The sequence below is a fragment of the Ranitomeya imitator genome, chromosome 1 (genome assembly GCF_032444005.1).
Source record: "Ranitomeya imitator isolate aRanImi1 chromosome 1, aRanImi1.pri, whole genome shotgun sequence".
Lineage (NCBI taxonomy): Eukaryota > Metazoa > Chordata > Amphibia > Anura > Dendrobatidae > Ranitomeya > Ranitomeya imitator.
The window spans coordinates 1,047,340,180-1,047,364,504 of NC_091282.1; the positions used below are offsets into that span (position 1 = coordinate 1,047,340,180).

Here is a 24,325-nt window from a genome sequence, read left to right on the forward strand (position 1 = left end):
AAACATCTAACTGGCTCCCAAAGGTTCAGAGGGCCACCATCAGCTACTACTTTTGGTTCACTTTTTAAATGAACATTCCCAATGTGAGAATGCGGACTTCACCATCTATCTGAAGTCTTTTCTTATCCATCTGTTAGGGCTAGCGGAACGCACCAAATAATAAAGGAATTGATACGAGGTGCGTTCGCAGCCCGGGGTCCACCGTGCAGAGATGGGACCTGCTGCTATGTAATGGCGGATGGACACTTAGCTCACACATGGGTTAGACTTCACCCCATGTGAAATGGTAGTGAGCTCTGTTGCATCACAGAGTCGCACAATACGCTGCACCCTGTTAGCAGTCACAAGGTGCAGCTACAAGACACTAGTGGGATCCCTAAGAATCACCCCCACTAATCTGGTGATTGAACTGGCTCTGACTGCCTCGAGTCAGATGCTCAGTTCAAGCGGGAATTCCCACCCTATACTGATGGAGGTCAGGAAAGCGCACATATGGCGCACGGTGCCGTAGAGACGGGCACTGCAACGTGTGCATAGTGAGCAGATAGCACTGTTGGACGCTAGATAGCATGCATCCACCATTCGCGAGCAGTCAACAACACTAGGAAGGGGGATGATTAATGAGCGACAGTCACACATCTACACACACACGTTTTCAAGTATACACTAGCGCATGGCCGAGCGGCCATGCAAACCTTTTATAGCAGCAGTGCTACGGGACCTTCCAGATGGTCCAATAGGAGCCGCAAGAGGACAAGAGCATGTGACCCCCAACCTTCAATGGGAGGTCGTCCCATAGGCATGCTCAGTATGAAAAAAGCAGGACTTAGTCCCAGAAAGACCTGCTCACTGCTGATCAGTGTTGGCTACAAAGGCAGAGCCTGGAAGAGCAGCAGTAACCAGCCACACAGCATCAGCTTGAGCCAGATGCTGGGACCGACGTCTCTGCTGAGCAGGCACCACTGCGGCAGGAGAGGAATGGGAGACCACAACAGAAATGGCTCGAGATTCCCCCTGTGCAGATGCGGGAACTCGACACCTTACACCATCTCTATTGCTTTTCATTTTCTATAAATTACCTTGCATTATACCTCAACCCTAGTTTGCTTTTATCTACTGTGATGTACCAAAAGTGTAGGTTTGGCCAACAATGATCTAATGTATTTGGAGGCCTTTTTCCTGATTAAAGGCTAGTTTGGGATACGGATTGTATATCCTTTTAAATGCTTTAGACTATTTGTTAGATAATGTTTATGACTGTTCTGTGTATATTGTTTGTTTTTGCCTTGAGTATCTATGCTGTTGGATAATGTAGACCAAAGATGCGCATATGAAAAATGCCTCTCTGACCTTTCCGGCACCTGCGCACTGCAGTACTTTGTTCTGCCCTCAACAGGGCAGACAAAGTACGCCTGCGCCGGAGCCGTGGCTGAAGATCAGAAGAGGACATCTTGGAATGAAGATGGGAGGCGCCGCAGTGGACCAGAGACGCCCATCCGACCGGACCAGCAGCGGGACCGCCCCTGGGTGAGTATAATCTAACGTCTTTTTCTCCTCTTTCAGGTAACTTCGGGGGCTTATCTACAGCATTACAGAATGCTGTAGATAAGCCCCTGATGCCGGTGGGCTTACCTCACCTGCGATTTTCGGGGTGACAGGTTCCCTTTAAAAATATTTTTTTTAAAGTTATGCAATTTCTTTATTCAACCTCTTCAGCCAAATACCCTCATTAATATTAAATAAAGACACACACAATTAAAGACACACACACGTATGGTGGTTTATCATTTTATTTTTTTTGCAGGAGACACTGGCGTCGGGGATTAGGTATTTAGTGAGTATGAATTTTTTTTTTATTTTACAATAGAACACAGTTGCCGGATGATGGGACTACTGTCCCATCATCGGCTCTTGCTGTCACTGTTATATGTGACAGCAGACATAGCCAGATGGGAGTAGTAGTCCAATCAGACGATGCCTGGCTACACACACTCAGACACACACAGACACCCGCACACACAGACACACACAGACACCTGCACACAGCCTCACAGTCACACACACACAGACACACACAGACACCCACACACACACAGATACACACAGACACCCACAGACAGACCCGCACATATTCTCCGCTCACACATAGTCTCTGCCCACATTCATATTCTCTGCCCACACACTCTTCCTCCTTCCTTAATGCACCGTTTTTGGCACTCAAATCCGCAACTCTTTTTACATCTGTATTTTTGCTGTGGATTGCTGGACAAGAAAAGTATACTAACAAATATGAGGTGTGTCCTACTGTAAGTGAAATACTGTGCTGGAAATAATGTGCAAAAGTTTTGGTGGAAATTTCTGGCACAAAATAAATCACAAAATAGATGGTGTAATCTTATTCTAGGCAGACTAAAGAGGCACCAAAATGTATCCACAGAATTAACCACTAGGACAAATCGCTAAATCCACCCTAATGTTGGCAACATATATCAATACTACATGCCATGGAGCAGCAGGAATTCACTGTGAACTTCATTGAAGTTGTACAGTTCTGAAAAAAATTCAAGTCGTCATTGCCTAGTAATTTTGGACAAAAGTAGAACATCATTTGCGTATACCGAGGAGTTGACTTCAAGAATGCAGTAAATAAAATAAACTCTATTCCAAGAAATTTAAGGTTCAGTAAGACATACAAATCTTGCTGATGATACAAACTGGACAAAAAGAGGGAGACAGATAAAAGCAGTTTTTTTTACATTATGCAGCTGAATGACTCTCTAAATGTGTTTCATATCAGAAGACTAAACTTTGAGCCAGTACTGGATTAAAGAGCATGTTACTGATAGGGAGACCTTATGGTTCTTTCTAAACATATTCCAAATCTTTTTCTACTAATACAAGATATTGAGTGCCATGGTTTCCATCCTCACTGGTTAGGAACATTAGCAAACAAGTCTCATAGGAAATGTATAAGACTTTGCTTCTTTTTCTGGGAGTTACCATCTGACATTTAAAAAGCTTAAGAGCAAAAATAATTTCATAGCATTAGAGTGAATCTATCAGCAAGTTTTCACACCCCAAACTTTTAATGTGTGCATGCACTCTTTGAAAGATAAGTCCAAAAATACCTTTATATGGCCAGACCATTCCTCCATTACTGATAAATCAGTGTTTCAATTGATATGCAAATGTCCTGAATGTCACAGTCAGTACTGTTGCAGAATTCCTCAGGGCAAGGAACTCCTTCCCTATCCTCACACTAGCATGCACCTAGTCTATCCCTGTACCCTGGATTACCCTGGGAGGTGGCGACGCCGAGGTCACGTGTCACGGCTGTGTGACAGTCACAACACATGAATGGAGAGCCTGTTGGGCTCTCCATGCATGTGTCATGACTGTCACACAGCCGCGAGACATGCAGCTGCAGAGCCGAACAGCTGATCAGCCGGAACGATCCAGGAAGCCGGGTTCCCTCTGCAGCTTATTCAGTAAGCGCTATAGCTCGCCGAATAAGCAGGGACTTGAGCAAACTCGCTCATCTCTATTGATAAACTATATACAAATTGAATGGTATTCATTCAATAGCCTATTAATACGAGCCAACAAAACTGAGTGTGGACATCATAAGAATGTTTTGTCCCTACACAGAATGCATGCTCAGTGTAGCCACAAGGCAATATGCTGCTGACAATAATCTGTATTTTTATATAGCGCTAACATATTCCGCAGCGCTTTACAGTTTGCACACATTATCATCGCTGTTTCTAATGGGACTCACAATCTAAATTCCCTATCAGTATGTCTTTGAAATGTGGGAGGAAACCGGAGTACCAGGAGGAAACCCACACAAACACAGGGAGAACATACAAACTCATTGCAAATGTTGTCCTTGGTGGGATTTGAACCCAGACTCCAGTGCTGCAAGGCTGCAGTGCTAACCACTGCGCCACCGTGCTGCCCGTAATAATTTATAATAATAATTCAATTAACCTTCCAAGCTTTTGACTGTTCTCCAAATTTTGACAGCTTTGACTGTTCTATCATGTTTTCACTGTTAAACGGCTGATCAGAAGCATGTTTACGTGGGCCGATGATCAGGAACAAGAACTTATTATAATAATAAAGCTTTTACTCACCTCCCATGCTGGGGCCGCTCCCGTGGTGTCGGCACTCATGGTCCCAGGGCTCTCATGCGGTGTTGTGACACGTGACGTCGGCCCCTAACCAGCGCTGGCGTCACTGTCCGTGCATTTGGATAAATCGAACATGAAGAGGAAGTCCGGGCTGCGGCTGCGCTCTCACCTCTTCTTCATGCTCAATTCAACAGGAGGCAGGGACACTGACATCAGTGCTGACTAGGCGTTGGCGTCATGTGTCACAACACCACATGAGAGCCCTGGGAAACTGAGTGCCTATGCCATGGGAACGGCGCCAGCATGGGAGGTGAGTACAGGCTTTACAACTTTGTGGGGGCCAAGCGAGGAGTAAGAGAAGAAGTTGCCCAAGTAGTGCACAACTTCTTTAAAAAAGTTTTTTTCTCCCATTGCCAAAGCCACTCCTAATAGGATGCCTATCAAACTGGCTCTAGTGTGTGTTTAAGTCCCACTGTGGACAGCGACTGATGTGAATGATGACAATCTCTGTACATTGCTTCAAAATGTGTTGGCGCTATAAAAGCAATGGAAACAATAAATATACTGTACATTACCAGAGTTTAGTTATCCTTAGGAATGTCAAAGGGGTGTAAAGCTGACTTCAGAGTAAAAGGGGGGTACTCTGAGGAATCTAAGATTTAACACATATTCTGGGTTGTTTCACATGCGGTGAGGGGAAGTAGACCATACCATGCAGCTGGGTCAGTATGAATTGGTTTTCCTGGGTATCGCTGAATTTCATTTCCATTTCTGTGCTGCACTGGTCACTTTGTATTGCACTATAGTACATTGATCACGAAGTTTATTATTATTTACAATATGTATATGGATAATTGATTATTGTTAAGTTGATTAATTATTACTATTTATCACACAGTTTGATATATATACTTGCGGTATATGCATTTTTGTACCCATTCTCGTTGGTATAATCAATCATGCATATGAAATTGAATTGATTACTAGAGATTAATAATTTGTCATTGTTTATTTAATCATATTATCCCTTGCATTAGTTACATCTCCTCGGCCCGTTCACCCGCTACTTGTTTTGAATCTTGTCTTTTTGTGTAATTTTTGTGTAATTTTTAATGTGCAGCCACATTATGTTCAATAAAAGCATTTTTTTGCATTTTGAAATTATCTACTCTTCTTGGGCTTTTCTTACCATTTTCTATGTATGTTTGTTCACACTTGTCTCTGTACTACTTGTTTCCATGTGGGTTGTTTTATGGATTTGCTGCCTTCAGTCTGAATCTACAATGTGGACATTCCAATAAGAACAAGGTAATATATTGCATGAACAGGCGTGTCCAAACTTTTGACTGGAGTACTTTCTATGTAAATAACTTACATAATGAATAATATGTGACCTATATTTGTGTATCTTTTAAATTCCGTAGCCATGACATGTATGGTGCCCAACAGCAGACTTACATGTAAAATAGTTCACATGCATAACCATGAAACTAAACAAGTGGAAAGAACAAACACAAACACGAAAAATATATTTTTAGTTGTAATTGCATCCAAAAATAGATGTTATGGTTTTTTTATCTGGATGCGGATTATGAATGAATGTGTGTAAAACCCAAAAACGTTCCATTGCGTAAATGCTTGTTAGAGCTTCATTTTTTTTAAGGTGCTTTAAATTCAAGATGAAAAGCCGCATTGAATCATTTATCTACAAATTAGTGTCAGATTGTTTGCAATTCGTACTTTTAATTCAGGATTGTTGTTGGGTTGGTTCCCGGAGCTTGCTAAAACAAGAAGAGTACCATATGCGTTAACAAGCCAAGTCAAAACACAGACTTCATTTGATCAACCGCATGAATTACTTTTCCTAATCAGATCTGTACAATTTTCGATAAGGAAGTCACATGGACGCAAGATCTGAAAAAGCTATATCCTTAAGAATTTCCAAACAGATGCTTGAGATGATCCAGAAATGGCTGTCACTCCTGAACAAGCCTGCAAGCACTCTACTCAGAAGGGTTTTTTTAGTTGCCTTTTTGCAATACTTGGACTTATGGAAAACTTTTAGATTTCCAGCTATCAAATTGTCACCTGTCTAAACGTTCAATATAAAGCAATTAAAGAAAACAAAGGTTTATATGTCTGCTTGTGTCATAGAGCTTTGAGGAGAGTTTAAAAGTTTTTTCTACTTTCAATACTTGGGAGTATGGCCTTTAGAAACGTTGCCAATCAGCAAAATAAAAGGGTTAATGTTGTTGTTAACAGAAGCAAAGTGACTTGTGTACCTGATGGCTGTGCCTGATACTATAGGTATTTACATTCACTTTAATGGGATTGAATAGAACTGAGCTGTGGACCAGGCAGGACCATGTGCATGTATCAACCACTTTGTCTGTGTACGAAGTAGACGCATGGGTGTAGCTAGGGATTCAGCTTACAGGGATCAAAACATCTGAGCTGGCCCCTAACCAGGTAACCCTGATTACAACTATGGTAGCACCCCCTAATAATTGGTATAGGGGAAACTCAGCCAATGATCAGGCTGCTACTGAAACTAAATCACTATACAAAGACCAACATTGATATTACCACCATATGGTCACCATATAGTGTTAGATACCAGTCCTCCAGAGCATATAAGAGATAACAGTACAGTTATAGATAGTGACTTACAGCAGATGCTTTTTCTGATGGAGTCATTCACTTTTCCCATCTGGCCCAGATCGACATGACGACTTCTCCAGCTACAACTTGTCAGTAGAGATTACAACAAAGACATGTTTGACTTCTCACAGTTCCTGCACCTTCCCCATCTATCCCCAATCTGAACAAACTGCTCATCCAGCTGATACCCCAATACTGAACCGCTGCTGCTGTATGTGTCCCTATTACTGCACCTACTGTGTGGTAGAAAACAGTGCTCCTTTTGGTGCTTCACAGAGTAATGCCATAACTGTGCCACTTACAATGGAAAATGCCTTCTTTGTGCCCTCTAAATGGTAACAGAGACCTCTAGAAAATATTACTCACACTAGTGCTCTAGAAAACAATGCCCACATTTTGCCGCCCCCCAGAAAGTAATAATACCCCCTGTGTCTCACTTTGACAGTCAAAATACCTTAAGTGTCCCTATAACAATAAGTGTCCTCTTAACATTAATAGTGTCCCCTGAGGCTTCCCCTGTACAGCTCCCTTCTACACAATAGGTCACCACAACTCTCTTATACACAGTATGATGTCCCTACAGCTCCACTATAAACAGTACAATGCCACGGCAACTATATGATGCCTCTACAGTAGTCACCACACTGTATGACGGCCTCACAGTAGCCTCCACATGGTATAATTGTCCCTTAGCAGACTCAACACTCTATAATGGTCCCTTAGTAGCCATCACACTGGTTGATGGCTTTAACACTGTACGATGTCCCCACTATAGCATCCGCACTGTATGATGGCCCCTCACTTGTATTACAGTCCCCACAGTAGTCCCTTAACTGTATGATGGCTTCCACAGTATATTGGTCCCTGTAGTACCACCACTCTGTAAGATGGCCCACTTAATCGCACTCACTCTTATGGCCCCACTAGAAGCTCCAACTCTGTAGCAAGGCCCACTTAATAGCCCCCTTTCTGGCGAAGGGCCCCCTTAGTACATCAAACACTTTATCAAAACCTCCAAGTAGTTTCCAAGCTGTATGATGGCCCCCTTAGTTGCCCACACACTGTATCATGGCCCCCTTACAAACCCACACATTTGGGCCCGCTCAGTAGCTCCTACTATGTGTGAGGGCTTAGTCGCCCAATGTTGAACAATGGCTGCTTAGTAGCCCTTACACTGTATGATGGCCCTCTTAGTAGTTCCCACACTATTATGATGGCCCCCTTAGTAATAACCCCCACATTATTATGATGGCCCCTTTAGTAATAGCCTCCACACTTCTATGTTGGCCCCCTTAGTAGTAGCCCCTACACTATTATAATGACCCCCTTAGTGGTAGCTCCCACACTATTATGATGGCCCCTTTAACAGTAGCCACCTCATTCTTATGATGGCCCCCTAAGTAGTAGCCCCCATGCTATGAACGCCGATACAGTTAGGAGTAGCGGTAGTTAAGGGTGGGCCCCTCCAGGTCAGGGGCATGGGCAACCACCCCCTCTTCCCACCCATTAGCTATGCTACTGAGGTGATGCAATGGGATAAAACATAGTAAGCCTTTCCAAAGAATACAACCCTTTTCACAGTGACACTATTTTCTACTTTTTTTTCTGTCTTCTAAAAGATATTTTTTCAATAGTACATTTTTCATTCCACTATATAAATACTGTATGTAAGTCAACATTTATAGGGTTTTGCTACCACTGTAGGTGGGAGTATAAAGCCAACATCAAATTTTAGGGACCATTTATTGCTGGAAATCTCTTCTGAGTCACACTGAGTCAAGAGCAGCAGGGCATATTTTGTAAGGTTGGATGTCAGTTACTCCTGTATCGTCTTTGTTTTGGGGACTGTGAGGGTCCTAGCAGTGAACTTGCTAATGAGTAAGTAATGGCATATGTTAGTATGCAGGCCGAAAGACAAAAAACACCCAGAAGTGGTAAAACCCTTGCCTATTCTCAGACTCCCATATGTGCAATGTAGCATGCAGGACCTAATTATTCCATTGTCTATGGAGAAAGGGAAGGACTGTGTAATACAGAAGATATTTTCCAATATATTGTAAAATATCCATTTATGATATCAAATGATTTCAATTACTGTCGATCGGCATCACGGAAACTCATTATATCCATTATGAGTCACAGTCGTTAAAGAATAAAACATGTCCATTAGACGGAGGGTGAATCATTTTTATAGACACTCTGTGACATGTGGAAAATACACAAGTATTATAATACTGGATGGTGGGTCGATTTTAACACATCGGGTATTCAAGAATATGCATGTCCACGTAGTATATTGCCCAGTCACGTAGTATATTGCCCAGCCATGTAGTATATTGCCCAGCCACGTAGTATATTGCCCAGCCACGTAGTATATTGCCCAGCCACGTAGTATATTGCCCAGCCATGTAGTATATTGCGCAGTCACGTAGTATATTGCCCAGTCACATAGTATATTGCCCAGCCTTGTAGTATATTGCAAAGCCACGTAGTATATTGCTCAGTCAAGTAGTATATTGCCCAGCCACGTAGTATGTTGCACAGTGACGGAGTATACAGCACAGAGCCATGTAGTATACAGACTTAAAATAAAAAATAAACATATACTCACCCTCCGTTGAAGTCCTGGCCCTGTGTGCGGTGCACGTGGCAGGGTTGGTATGGGCGCAGGACCTGTGATGACGTCGCGGTCACATGACCGTGACCTCATGGCAGGTCCTTGTCGCATACCATCCTTGTCACCAGAACCTGCCGCTTGCATGGAGCGGTCACCGGAGCGTCGCGAGGAGCGGGAAAGGCGCCAGAATGTGAGTATATGATGATTTTTTTATTTTTTTTTATTATTTTTAACATTAGATCTTTTTACTATTGAGGCTGCATAGGCAGCATTAATAGTAAAAAAGTTGGTCACACAGGGTTAATAGCAGCGTTAATGGAGTGTGTTACACCGTGGCATAACGCGGTCCATTAGCGCTGCCATTAACCCTGTGTGAGCGCTGACTGGAGGGGACTACGGAGCGGGCACTGACTGCGGGGAGGAAGGAGTGCCCATGTTGCCGCCGGACTGCGCCCGTCGCTGATTGGTAGTGGCAATGGTCGTGGGCATTTTGCCACGACCAATCAGCGACTTGGATTCCATGACAGACAGAGGCCATGACCAATGAATATCAGTGACAGACAGAAGGACAGAAAGACGGAAGTGACCCTTAGACAATTATATAGTAGATGTAAGTGTTTCAAAGCATTGTGTAGATATTTATTTAGTCATTCTGTAGAAAATATTTCTTGTACCTTTGTAATACCACTGTGCCTAGAACTCTGGAAAAGCCCCTGATTCATTAAGACTGGTGTTTTGTACGCCAGATTTAACCCCTTAGTGACAGAGCCAATTTGGTACTTAATGACCAGGCCAATTTTTGCAATTCTGACCACTGTCAATTTATGAGGTTATAACTCTGGAACGCTTCAACGGATCCCGCTGATTCTGAGATTGTTTTTTCGTGACATATTGTACTTCATGTTAGTGGTAACATTTCTTCGATATTACTTGCGATTATTTATGAAAAAAACGGAAATATGGCGAAAATTTTTAAAATTTTGCAATTTTCAAACTTTGTATTTTTATGCCCTTAAATCAGAGAGATATGTCACGAAAAATAGTTAATAAATAACATTTCCCACATGTCTACTTTACATCAGCACAATTTTGGAAACAAATTTTTTTTTTTGTTAGGGAGTTATAAGGGTTAAAAGTTGACCAGCAATTTCTCATTTTTACAACACCATTTTTTTTTAGGGACCACATCACATTTGAAGTCATTTTGAGGGGTCTATATAATAGAAAATAATGAAGTGTGACACCATTCTAAAAACTACACCCCTCAAGGTTCTCAAAACCACATTCAAGAAGTTTATTAACCCTTTACGTGCTTCACAGGAACTGAAACAATGTGGAAGGAAAAAATGAACATTTAACTTTTTTTTGCAAACATCTTAATTCAGAACCATTTTTTTTATTTTTACAAGTGTAAAAACAGAAATGTAACCATAAATTTTATTATGCAATTTCTCCTGAATACGCCAATACCCCATATGTGGGGGTGAACAACTTTTTGGGCGCACCGCAGAACTTAGAAGTGAAGGAGCGCCGTTTGACTTTTTCAATGCAGAATTGGCTGGAATTGAGATCGGACGCCATGTCACGTTTAGAGAGCCCCTGATGTGCCTAAACAGTGGAAACTCCCCACAAGTGACACCATTTTGGAAACTAGACCCCTTAAGGAACATATCTAGATGTGTGGTGAGCACTTTGAACCCCCATGTGCTTCACAGAAGTTTATAATGTAGAGCCGTGAAAAAAAAAATCACATTTTTTCTACAAAAATGATATTTTTGCCCACAAATTTTTATTTTCACAAGGGTAACAGGAGAAATTAGACCACAAAAGTTGTTGTGCGATTTCTCCTGAATACGTCGATACCCCATATGTGAGGGTAAACCACTGTTTGGGCGCACCGCAGAGCTTGGAAGTGAAGGAGCGCCGTTTGACTTTTTCAATGTAGAATTTCCTGGAATTGAGATTGGACGCCATGTCGCGTTTGGAGAGCCTCTGATGTGCCTAAACAGTGGAAACCCCCCACAAGTGACCCCATTTTGGAAACTAGACCCCTTAAGGAACATATCTAGATGTGTGGTGAGCACTTTGAACCACCATGTGCTTCACAGAAGTTTATAATGTAGAGCCGTGAAAAAAAAAATCACATTTTTTCTACAAAAATGATTTTTTGCCCACAAATTTTTATTTTCACAAGGGTAACAGAAGAAATTAGACCACAAAAGTTGTTGTGCAATTTCTCCTGAGTACGCTGATACCCAATATGTGGGGGTAAACCACTGTTTGGGCGTACCGCAGAGCTTGGAAGTAAAGGAGCGCCGTTTTACGTTTTCAATGTAGAATTGGCTGGAATTGAGATTGGACGCCATGTCGCGTTTGGAGAGCCCCTGATGTGCCTAAACAGTGGAAACCCCCCACAAGTGACACCATTTTGGAAACTAGACCCCTTAAGGAACTTATCTAGATGTGTGGCGAGCACTTTGAACCCCCATGTGCTTCACAGAAGTTTATAACGTAGAGCCATGAAAAAAAAAATTGCATTTTTTCTACAAAAATGATCTTTTTGCCCACAAATTTTTATTTTCACAAGGGTAACAGGAGAAATTAGACCACTAAAGTTGTTGTGCAATTTCTCCTGAGTACGTCGATACCCAATATGTGGGGGTAAACCACTGTTTGGGCGCACCGCAGAGCTTGGAAGAGAAAGAGTGCCGTTTTACTTTTTCAATGTAGAATTGGCTGGAATTGAGATCGGACGCCATGTCGCGTTTGGAGAGCCCCTGATGTGCCTAAACAGTAGAAATCCCCCACAAGTGACCCCATTTTGGAAACTAGACCCCCCCATGGAACTTATCTAGATGTGTGGTGAGAACCTTGAATGCCCAAGTGCTTCACAGAAGTTTATAATGCAGAGCCGTGAAAATAAAAAATATTTTTTTTTCCACAAAAAAGATTTTTTAGCCCCCAAGTTTTTATTTTCACAAGGGTAACAAGAGAAATTGGACCCCAAAAGTTGTTGTCCAATTTGTCCTGAGTATGCTGCTACCCCATATGTGGGGGTAAACCACTGTTTGGGCGCACGGCAGAGCTCGGAAGGAAGGAGCGCCGTTTTGGAATGCAGACTTTGATAGAATGGTCTGCGGGTATTATGTTGCGTTTGCAGAGCCCCTGATGTACCTAACCAGTAGAAACCCTCCACAAGTGACCCCATTTTGGAAACTAGACCCCCCAAGGAACTTATCTAGATGTGTGGTGAGAACTTTGAATGCCCAAGTGCTTCACAGAAGTTTAGAATGCAGAGTCGTGAAAATAAAAAATATTTTTTTTTCCACAAAAAAGATATTGTAGCCCCCAAGTTTTTATTTTCACAAGGGTAACAGGAGAAATTGGACTGCAATAGTTGTTGTCCAATTTATCCCGAGTACGCTGATGCGCCATATGTGGGGGTAAACCACTGTTTGGGCGCACGGCAGAGCTCGGAAGGGAAGGAGCGCCTTTTTGGAATGCAGACTTTGATAGAATGGTCTGTGGGCATTATGTTGCGATTGCAGAGCCCCTGATGTACCTAAACTGTAGTAACCCCCCACAAGTGACCCCATTTTGAAAACTAGACCCCCCAAGGAACTTATCTAGATGTGTGGTGAGAACTTTGAATGCCCAAGTGCTTCACAGAAGTTTAGAATGCAGAGTCGTGAAAATAAAAAAAAAAATTTTTCCACAAAAAAGATATTGTAGCCCCCAAGTTTTTATTTTCACAAGGGTAACAGGAGAAATTGGACTGCAATAGTTGTTGTCCAATTTATCCCGAGTACGCTGATGCGCGATATGTGGGGGTAAACCACTGTTTGGGCGCACGGCAGAGCTCGGAAGGGAAGGAGCGCCTTTTTGGAATGCAGACTTTGATAGAATGGTCTGTGGGCATTATGTTGCGATTGCAGACCCCTGATGTACCTAGACTGTAGTAACCCCCCACAAGTGACCCCATTTTGGAAACTAGACCCCCCAAGGAACTTATCTAGATGTGTGGTGAGAACTTTGAATGCCCAAGTGCTTCACAGAAGTTTAGAATGCAGAGTCGTGAAAATAAAAAATATTTTTTTTTCCACAAAAACGATATTGTAGCCCCCAAGTTTTTATTTTCACAAGGGTAACAGGAGAAATTGGACTGCAATAGTTGTTGTCCAATTTATCCCGAGTACGCTGATGCACCATATGTGGGGGTAAACTACTGTTTGGGCACACGGCAGAGCTCGGAAGGGAAGGAGCGCCTTTTTGGAATGCAGACTTTGATAGAATGGTCTGTGGGCATTATGTTGCGATTGCAGACCCCTGATGTACCTAGACTGTAGTAACCCCCCACAAGTGACCCCATTTTGGAAACTAGACCCCCCATGGAACTTATCTAGATGTGTGGTGAGAACTTTGAATGCCCAAGTGCTTCACAGAAGTTTAGAATGCAGAGTCGTGAAAATAAAAAATATTTTTTTTTTCACAAAAAATATATTGTAGCCCCCAAGTTTTTATTTTCACAAGGGTAACAAGAGAAATTGGACCCCAGAAGTTGTTGTCCAATTTATCCCGAGTACGCTGATGCCCCATATGTGGGGATAACCCACTGTTTGGGCGCACGGCAGAGCTCAGAAGGGAGGGAGCACCATTTGACTTTTTGAGCGCAAAATTGGCTGTCGTGTTTTGAGACAACCTGATGTACCTAAACAGTGGAAACCCCCCAATTCTAGCTCCAACCCTAACCCCAACACACCCCTAACCCTAATCCCAACCTGATCCATAATCCTAATCACTAACCCTAACCATAATCACAACCCTTACCCCAAAACAACCCTAATGTCAACCCTAACCATAACCCTAATCAAAACCCTAAATCCAACACACCCCTAATCCTAATCTCAACCCTAACCTCAAACCTAACCCTAATCCCAATACACCCCTAATCACAACCCTAACCTTAACCCTAATCCCAAACCTAACCCTAATCCCAAGCGTAACCCTAATGCCAACCCTAACCATAATACCAACCCTAATCCAAACCCTAACCCTAATCCCAACTCTAACCCTAACTTTAGCCCCAACCCTAGCCCTAACTTTAGCCCCAACCCTCACCCTAGCCCTAAGGCTACTTTCACACTTGCGTCGTTTGGCATTCCGTCGCAATCCGTCGTTTTGGACAAGAAACGGATCCTGCAAATGTGCCCGCAGGATGCGTTTTTTGCCCATAGACTTGTATTGCCGACGGATCGTGACGGATGGCCACACGTCGCGTCCGTCGTGCACTGGATCAGTTGTGTTTTGGCGGAGTGTCGGCACAAAAAAACGTTCAATGAAACGTTTTTTTGTACGTCGCATCCGCCATTTCTGACCGCGCATGCGTGGCCGTAACTCCGCCCCCTCCTCCCCAGGACATAGATTGGGCAGCGGATGCGTTGAAAAACTACAGCTGCTACCCACGTTGTGCACAATTTTCACAACGTGCGTCGGTATGTCGGGCCGACGCATTGCGACGGCCCCGTACCGACGTAAGTGTGAAAGAAGCCTAACCCTAAATTTAGCCCCAACCCTAACCCTAAATTTAGCCCCAACCCTAACCCTAAATTTAGCCCCAACCCTAGCCCTAACCCTAGCCCTAATCCTACCCCTAACCCTACCCCTAACCCTAACCCTACCCCTAACCCTACACCTAACCCTACCCCTAACCCTAACCCTACCCCTAACCCTACCCCTAACCCTAACCCTACCCCTAACCCTACCCCTAACCCTACCCCTACCCCTAACCCTAATTTTAGCCCCAACTGCTGTTCTCCTGCCGGCCGGCAGATGGAGACAGATGGCGGGCGCACTGGGCATGCGCCCGCCATTTTCTTCTGCCGGCGGCCAGGAGGAGCAGCAAGAGGATCCAGGGACACAGGTGAGTATTGTAGGGTCCCCGAATCCACCTATTTCTCTGTCCTCTGATGTGCGATCACATCAGAGGACAGAGAATTACACTTTACTTTTTTTTTTTTTTTGCGGTCGCCGGTAAACAGTTAATTACCGGCGATCGCAAAACGGGTCGGTAAAACCGACCCCGATCATGCTCTTTGGGGTCTCGGCTACCCCCGGCAACCGAGACCCCAAAGATTCTCCCGGTGCCAGCTGGCGGGCGCACTGCGCATGAGCCCGCCATTTTGAAGATGGCGGCGCCCACCGGGAGAAACGAGGAGCATCGGGGGAGCTAGGTGAGTATTGGGGGGCCAGCTGGGACCCCTTTTCTGTGCGATCACATCGGAGGACAGAGAAATTAAAAAGAGATCGCGTTTTTTTTTTTTTTTTGCGATCGCCGGTAAACGGTTAATTACCGGCGATCGCAAATGCGGGGTGGGTTAAAACCCCCCCGAATCATGTTCTCTGGGGTCTCGGCTACCCCCGGCAGCCGAGACCCCGGAGAAAATCGGCCTCTGGGGGGCGCTATGTAGTTTTTCCACAGTGCCGTTAATTAACGGCGCTGTGGTTTAAGTACCCTTAGCGGCCGCCGTTAAAAGGCTTATCGGCGGTCGCTAAGGGGTTAAAGAGTAACCGTCATTTTTTTATTTCATAAATCAAGAGTTCACTTGAATTTAAGCAACTTTGTATTATATGTTATCAAAGAAATCTGTTTCTTTCTCTGCCAAAAGTAATCAGTCATTATCAAAATTCTCAGTTCTGAGGTAAAATTTGTAGTCAGTGATGACAGACGTTCCCATTACTGAGAAGAGATGGCAGGTGCTACTGATAATATTATATGTAGATGGTAGGAGGGAGGAGCCACAGACAGAGCTCCTCCCTCTTATCTACATATAATCTTATCAGTAGCGCCTGCCATCTCCTGTCTCAGTAATGGGAACATCTGTCCTCACTGACTACAGATTTTACCTCAGAATTGAGAACTTTGATAATGACTGATTAATTTTGACAGAGCAAGAAGCAGATTTCTCTGATAATATCTATGAGATATTTGCTTAAAATGACGGTTACTCTTTAAGTCTGGCGTATGAAGCACCAGTTTTAAATAATCGGGGTCTATGAGTGTATTTTCTTTGCTTCCCCATAGATATTTCCATTATATCACATAAACGGTAAAACTACATATTTTAGAGATCTAAAATTACAGACCTGCAAAAAACAAAGCTGGTACATAATAATACAGTATGTCATTTCGGCTGGAGGCCCGCAAGTGGATTATGGTTAATGGACAATCTCAGCCTTCAATCTTCTGCTGTTTTATTCTTCTTTCTTCCACATTGCTTTTAACTAGATCCAGATCATTAGATGGAATAAAAGTATGGAGCGGAGAAACCAAATATGAAATGTTTGTCTGGCAATCATAGTGAATCCAGTGAGGTTTTATAAATAAATCATTAGGAAAGAGAAGGATAAGGATTTGTCCCATTTACGAAAGTATAAACTGCCAGTGATTAAAGAGCAATTAGTGGAATTAAGCTAGAAAGTCTATTAAAAACCAGAAGACACCTCAGGGGAAACAGGTTTAGTTATTATTATTATTTTGTTTAGAACTTGGACATAGCGGGCGATTAGAACAAATTCTTATTGTATCCCAGTAATCTGTGTAAATAATCGGTAAAGCGGTAGGATATATTGGGACCACTTCTGAGCTCTACCTCAGGCGAGATCAGAGTTGCCATCTTATTCACCCATAAATAACAGCTGGCTTTAGGGTAAATTTACAAGTGTTGGCTGTCTTTTTATAGCTCAATTTTGAGTAAAGCACAAAAAATGGTGTATCTATAGCCAAATATAAGTAAAAAGTGTTTGCAGGTTTCGAAGCAGAACTTCTTGTTAACATGACGTGCAACTTGGGAGATTCAGAACAGTCAGAAGAGTCAGTATCCTCAGCCGACGCCATCAGCTCTTGAGCTTCCAAGACTGCGCCTTCGGCATTTCCAGCTCCTGAATCTGAACATCTCTGGCTCTTTACTGCCTTAGGCCATGTTCACATTATGTTTGGACAACATTTTTATGAAATTTCCATGTGTACCAATCCACACATGATCTACTTTATTCCTGAAATACTGTATGCCATCCGCCACAAACTGATAAATGACCTGCCATAGACCGCCAATGCACATCTACGTGTCTTTCAGAAAATACTGTCCCTGATTAGTGATTTGTATGTTTTTAAGGGACTTTTCTTTTTTGTCTTGTGGTATTAGTTGCAGTTTTCTGCACTAAATTCTTCATAATGGTACACGTGGGTCTATGAACTTGCAATTTTTTTTTGTCTTTTACACCTTTTAGAGAAAAACATAGCATGATATTTCAAAGTATCTCAAATTAGTCTTCACCATGCAAAAATAAAAAGACACAGATTTGGTAGTCCAGTGCTGGAGTACAATCGTGCCAACATTGTGTGACATTTTGAAAAGTCACAAGAAAAACCAAACCTACATTGTGCAAACAAAAAAAAAAGTAGAAGCCACATAAAATTCACATAAAAAGGCACTAATTAAATAGTGAATAAGACGTATTAGAACCTGTATTTTTATTTCAGAAAAAATGGTGCAAAGTGATTAATTCAGTGAGGAATCAGAGGCCTTTATATCTAACCTGTAGCATGTTTCACTCTTCCCTCTGATCATTGCTTTCTGAGCGGGTGGAAGGGAGTACACGGTACATGCAGGACCAAACAATAAGGTATGTTTGATGTCTGTAAGGCCTAATTAACTCATCAGTATTTGGTTAGTATTTTGCATCAGTGTTTGTAAGCCAAAATCAGGAGTGGAACTTACAGATAGAAACTATAATGGAAAGACTGACACCTACTCTGTGGTTTGGAAACACTCCTGGTTTTAGCAAATACTGATGAAATAATGATAAAAAATACTGATGGGTTTTTGCTCATTTTGTTTCTTGTAGTTTTTGTATGCTTTGTGGCCAATGTGAACATGAGTTTATGTGCTGCATGTATACCAACTTAAACCAAGCTCAATTTTTGTGTTTTTTTCCTCTGCACTTTTGCATTATGTGCAAGACAGGGTGTGGCCTCCCTCTCCTGAGCTGGAAATTACATTTAAAGGCTTCCCCAGACTGGTATCCATAGGTCGGGACCTGATCCTTTTGTCTGCCCTTATTCACACACTGACGTTAATTCTGACACATGGTAAGGTTTTTAATATTAAACAGCATAGGACCGTCCCAATCAGGGTCACCTTGTCGTGGTGGGATGGCTTTTATGCTATTTTTAATTAAAAACAGTATTAGTAAGAACTCTGTGTTATTTAAATGCACTTTTGCTTTTAGCTTATTTAGTTACAGTAGGTTTTTGCTCATTTTGTTTCTTGTAGGTGTTGATGTGTGAATATAGCCTAAAAGTGAGGACACATTTTTTGCGTAGGAGTTAAATACAGAAAATATTTGAAGTTTTAAAACTTCATCAGGGTTTTTCCAAAGATAACACTAGGGCCTATGACAGACTATGAGGCTATTAACATGTCCAATTTTTTTCTTCAGACTGGGTGGTCCGTGCAGAATCCCAGTGACATGGCCAATACTGATCCGATTGTGGAATCAAAATCAGCAATGCAAGCCTATGATTCAGAGAAAAAATCTGACAGCATTCAGATGCCCTCCATGTGCAGTCCATTTTTCATTGACTGGTAGAAGGCTGAGAAACGTTTTTTTCTCATCAGTGATAAAAAGCTGATGGAGCTTTGACCAAACTTTGATGACATTCTGATGAAACACTCATGAAAATCACAGAAACTAATGTGTGAATGAGCCCTTACGTTCTGAAAAATTGGTTCCATACAAATGTCGTAAGCAGATGTCCATATCCTTATATGCAAGTAGTCAAGAAGACAATTTCAGTACAAGAGAGGGAAGCAGAATGCTATAACTTTGCATCACTGAAGTGTAAATATCTAGGCAAGCCTTTGTATTTGTGTTAAACCCCCACGTAACCTTTTGCTTTGGAGATTCATCTGGGGTCTTCATGACTCCATGTCAGAGCTTTCTTCTTCAATGAAAAATGTTGCTATATGGTATATTAGAAATTGACCATTATATCTATGTGCATAAAAGGCGAATTCTACCTTTAATTAATACACTAGACACAATGGGATTGTGACACATAATCACTTTATTGCTGCTTGCCAATATGGGCAGCTAGGAGCTCAAATATAAATAACTGTGAATTAAGAACTTGTAGAAGTAATCCTGCGGATTACAGGTGAGAAACTGCAAGACGTATCTCTAATCATCTCAGTGAATATCTCTTAATCAAGTACTGACATGTTAGCCGGAAGGCTGGAGGCTGAAACACTTTTCACTTCAAAAATACAAGCTGGGGCATGCAGCATCTACACGGCACAAAGGGATCAAATCTGAAGAAACAAGTTAGCTCTATAAAAAAGTAACAAGTTACTTATGATCACTAAAACAATGCGTGGCCTCAATAAAGGACATGTTTGAGAATCCAGACTTCACATATGCAAAGAACGCTTCAAATCTTTAGACAATTGTTCCCAAATTTTCCAATGCTAAGTGAATTCATTCAATTCAGGCATATTTCTGATAATCAATAAATTGCAAATTAAGGGTAAAAAATGACAATCAGTACATTAGAAAGAGGAGGAGGAAAGAGTGGAGGTAGTGAAATGAGAATGCACGATGCATTTATCACCCACTCCTGGTTTTGGCTTACAAATACTGAGGAAAAATACCGACCAAATACTGCTAGTGTGAATGTGGAATAAGACACAAAATGGTAAAGGTAAAGTGCAAACACACAACAGATATAAGTGATCAAAACCTAGTCAGGACCAGTCAACTATTAAAAGGGTTATTCCAATTGTTCAAACTAAAGTTAGGTAATAACTTGCGTATTGGGGTGGCAATTATAGTGACGGGGGTATGCATAGCTGGCCACCATTTCTTTCAGATGGGGCATTTCAGAGCTCCCTTTAGGATTCATGTGTATTAGGTTTTCCCAGGATATAGTGTGAAAAGGAGGATCAGGTTGTGGATTTTATTATGCCTCATCCTTTATTCCAAGAGTAGGAAAGCTACTGGTGGAACACCTCCTATTTCAATAATCTTAAAGGGAACCTGTAACCAGGAAAATTCAGTCCAATCTGCAGGCATCATGTTATATGGCAGGGGGTGGATTGGATTGATAAATATATTTGTGAGAAAAGATTCAGTATAACCTGTGTTTTATTCATATTTAATCCTCAGCTCTTTCTGGGATTTTTGGTCCAGTGGGCTGTCCTATCAGTAACTGACAGCTTTGTATTAGTATGCATAGATAGCTGTCAGTCACTAATAAGACCGTCCACTGGACCCAAAATCCAAGAAAAAGCTGAGGATTAAATAAATAAAACACAAGTTATACTGAATCTTTTACCACAAAACTATACGTCGATCTACTCCGCTCCCCCTGCTCTATCACATGATACCTACAGATTGGACTGTATTTTCATGATGACAGGTTTCCTTTGAAGGAGGCCTCTATCAAAAGCACAGTTGACTATCATTGCATCCATTAATTAGTTGTTCATTATACTCTTCATCTTCTATCTATACACTGTATATTGTACTCGCTTCCTTGTAAAAAAAGAACAAGCAATAGACTGATACATTCTTTCATTGATGGAGCAAGTAGGGAAAAGTAATTCAAACTAGATTTAAAGAGGCTGTCTTGGATTTTAACACTTCATCTGTTCTAGTCCTGCAGCAAAATTCATTATTCGCATTTGCACTATGCGCAATCATTTGCGTCATCAGTGACGTTTAGCCCTTGTGACAGCAGAAGCCACTGATTGGCTGAAGTGGTCATGTGAATGATTTAACCCCTTTCTGACATCAGACGTACTATCCCGTCCAGGTGGGGTGGGCCCCCATGACCAGGGACGGGATAGTACGTCATGCCCTTTAATGCGACACTGCGACTTAAGTCGCGGTGATCACATTAAAATTCCGACGCCATCTTACCTCAGGGAAGATGGCCTCGGCATCCTGGGGTATGGCGTCCCCTCCCCCGCCTCCCGATCGCTGTGATTGGCTGTTCAATTCTGAACAGCCAATCACAGCCTTTCTCATTGTTTCAGCCAATCAGCTTGGCTGAAACAGTGAGGTTCCAGGCTAGGATCGAGTACCGATGTACTCGATCCTGGGGCCGGTGCCTGGCAACCCAGGCACCGGCCAAAACCCCCGGATTGGCGCGATCGACGATCACATCGATCGCGCCAATCGCAGGGCATAGCGGTGGTGTTACCGCGCTGTGCCCTGCCTGAAAGTGCCTGATCCGGAGCCGCAGGGCAGCTGAGGAAGGCTCCGGCTCCTGCAGCTGTGATTGGCGCGATCGATGTGATCGTCGATCGCGCCAATCAGGAACAGTCCCGCCGGATCGGCGCGATCGACGATCACATCGATCGCCGTCGATCGCGCCGATCGCAGGGCACAGCGGCGGTGTTACCGCGCTGTGCCCTGCTTGGAAATCCAGCCTCATCTGCCTGCCACCTCCCCCACCACCTCCTGCAGCTCTGCCAATCAGGGCACAGCAGCGGTGTGCCCGCGCTGTGCCCTGATGGTGACCTGCCGGTGACCTGCCGGTCACCTGCCGGTCACTTGCTGGTGACCTGCCGGTGACCTGCCTATGATCGGAGCTGTGAGCTCCGATCATAGGCTGGTGCCTAGCGACACCGGCGTCACCAGGGCCACCTCTGATTGGTGGGATCGATGTGATCATTCGATCCCACCAATGACAGGTCACAGCAGCGGTGTGACCGCTCTGTGACCTGTCTCACCTGTCCCTGACCTGTCTGACTGCTCTTCAGGAATCCTCACACTTGGTGAGGATTCCTGAAGAGCGGTCACGCTGACAGATCCCCTCCTGTGCTGAGACTTGTGGTGCCACAGTAGCCTGTGACACCACAATTCTTGCTAAAGAAAGAAGACAGAAGAAAGAAGACAGAAGAAAGAAGAGAGACTACAACCGTAAGTGTTCATCCCCGATCCCGGCCCGATCTTACTTCACCCCCCCTTACCCCTCCCCCCTTCCCCTTCCCCCTCCACCCCCACTTTGCGCCGCGTCCGTCCGTGCCCAAATATAGCAGCCGCCGAGCGTTGATTGGTGACGCAGTTCACCGATCAACACTCGTGCTCGCTTTTCTTTCCCACATCCCCGTCCACGCACCCCGCCGCTGCGTCTGAACCCGTGCCTTTCATTTCTTTTTTTTTTTTCCCACATCCCCGTCCACGCACCCCGCCGCTGCGTCTGAACCCGTGCCTTTCATTTCTTTTTTTTTTTCCCACATCCCCGTCCACGCACCCCGCATCTGCGTCTGAACCCGTGCCTTTCATTTCTTTTTTTTTTTCCCACATCCCCGTCCACGCACCCCGCCGCTGCGTCTGAACCCGTGCCTTTCATTTCTTTTTTTTTTTCCCACATCCCCGTCCACGCACCCCGCCGCTGCGTCTGAACCCGTGCCTTTCATTTCTTTTTTTTTCCCCACATCCCCGTCCACGCACCCCGCCGCTGCGTCTGAACCCGTGCCTTTCATTTCTTTTTTTTTTTTCCCACATCCCCGTCCACGCACTCTGCCGCTGCGTCTGAACCCGTGCCTTTCATTTCTTTTTTTTTTTCCCACATCCCCGTCCACGCACCCCGCCGCTGCGTCTGAACCCGTGCCTTTCATTTCTTTTTTTTTTTCCCACATCCCCATCCACGCACTCCGCCGCTGCGTCTGAACCCGTGCCTTTCATTTCTTTTTTTTTTTCCCACATCCCCGTCCACGCACTCCGCCGCTGCGTCTGAACCCGTGCCATTCATTTCTTTTTTTTTTTCCCCACATCCCCGTCCACGCACCCCGCCGCTGCGTCTGAACCCGTGCCTTTCATTTCTTTTTTTTTTTCCCACATCCCCGTCCACGCACCCCGCCGCTGCGTCTGAACCCGTGCCTTTCATTTCTTTTTTTTTTTTCCCACATCCCCATCCACGCACCCCGCCGCTGCATCTGAACCCGTGCCTTTCATTTCATTTTTTTTTTTTTACACATCCCCGTTCACACACCCAGCAGCCGCCGAACTTTGATAAGTGACGCAGTTCACTTATCAGAGCTAGGGCCTGCTGTTTTAGACTTTTCCTTTTAGGCTACGTTCACATTGGCGTTCCGCCAATGTGCGTCGCTGTTGCGCCGGCGACGCGCCGGCGACGCAGCGGCGACGCAGCGGCGACGCGCCCCTATGTTTAACATAGGGGACGCGTGCGTCGTTTTGGTGGCGTTTTTCGCCACGTGCGTCGTTTCCGACGCTAGCGTCGGACGCAAGAAAACGCTACATTGTAGCATTTTCTGTGCGTCCGATTTTCGTCAAAAACGACGCACGCGTCGCAAAACGCGCGCGTTTTTGCGCGCGTTTGCGCGCGTTTTTACGTGCGTCGCGCGTTGCGTCGCCGACGCAGGGCGGCGCAACGCTAGTGTGAACCTAGCCTTACAGGTATTTTTTTTCCCTTTAGCTTTTTCCTTTCAGAATAGTTTGCACCAAACACTATCCCCCCCCCCATACGTACACAGTTATCAATAAATATTACACCCAAGCACCATAATCACACAAAAAATGTCCCGTTCGTCCCAGCAGCGCTATTCATTGGAGGAGGCATATGCTTTCCTTGCCTCCGACACTGATAGCGAGGGAGAGGATCCCATATTCCTTTACTCTTCAGATTCTTCATCCTCTTCCTCCTCCTCATCTTCCTCCTTGGGTCCTGCGGAACCGCCACGCAGACGCCCCAGGAGAGAAGATCAGGCAGCGCCCACTCCTGAAAATGAACCAGCGCGACCCTCTTCGGACCCCATATGGACCTCGCCCCCCGAAAATTACGAGCCACTGATTCCTGATTTTGTGGCAGAATCAGGAATCAAGTTTG

At 43.9% G+C, this 24,325-nt stretch overlaps 1 protein-coding gene across 1 annotated transcript in view; it reads right to left on the minus strand.

Annotated features, from left to right (window-relative positions):
- Positions 1–24,325, minus strand: part of LOC138656671 (protocadherin-23-like) — a 280,858-nt gene that overhangs the window by 183,337 nt on the left and 73,196 nt on the right. The gene's annotated exons all lie outside the window — the stretch shown is intronic.